Consider the following 802-nt stretch of genomic DNA (forward strand, 5'->3'; position numbering starts at 1 on the left):
CATTTAAACGTAAAAAAATCCCAGTTGAAACACTTTCCTTCACAAAAGTTGAAACTAAATGACAAACATGAGAAATCAAATAAATGACAAAAACAAGCTTTTTTATGCAGAAATATAAAACGTGTTATTTTTTTATCGTTTATCGTTAAAGACAATAGTTTTAAAGTAGATTTGTTGGTTTTCTGAGGGGACAGAGTTGCTCAGACTCAGTCTGATTTATAGTTTGTGTACATTTCCTGGCTCCAGACAGCAGCTGAGACCAGGATGACTATATTTTATTCTTTTAAGACGCACAGAGCTTGTCCCTTCATGGCATCGTTCATTGCTTCCTCTGCAGGCTCTTTTCACCGTTTATGAACTCCTGTTTCACAACTGACACACAGCAAAAAGAAAAACAAATGATGAGGAATAATACGAGCAAACGACATGTTGAAATCTGATTTCTCAATCAGCCTTATCCTGCTGATCAATGCTTCATGTTTGCAACGAATCAGCATCATTGCAACACTTTTAAACGGCCCGTTTAATGACATGAGGTTGTGCCACTCTTCCTTTTTTATTATCAAGCTGCACGTGACTCATCTCTTCATTGTGCAGCCAGCTGTCTCTGCTGCTCCCTCATTTCGCTGCAGAAAAATATGGCAACTTGTGCAGGAAATTCCTCCCGGAGGAGGCCGGAGGAGAGAGGCGTCAGGATGGTGTTGGATGGCAAACTSCTGTTTATCCTCCTCATGTGTAAATACATTTCCGGGGCCCTCGCAGAGAATATTTAGAATAATTACTGTATATATCTGTGTCAAGC

Source organism: Austrofundulus limnaeus, unplaced genomic scaffold (genome assembly GCF_001266775.1).
Source record: "Austrofundulus limnaeus strain Quisiro unplaced genomic scaffold, Austrofundulus_limnaeus-1.0 Scaffold129, whole genome shotgun sequence".
Classification (NCBI taxonomy): Eukaryota; Metazoa; Chordata; class Actinopteri; order Cyprinodontiformes; family Rivulidae; genus Austrofundulus; species Austrofundulus limnaeus.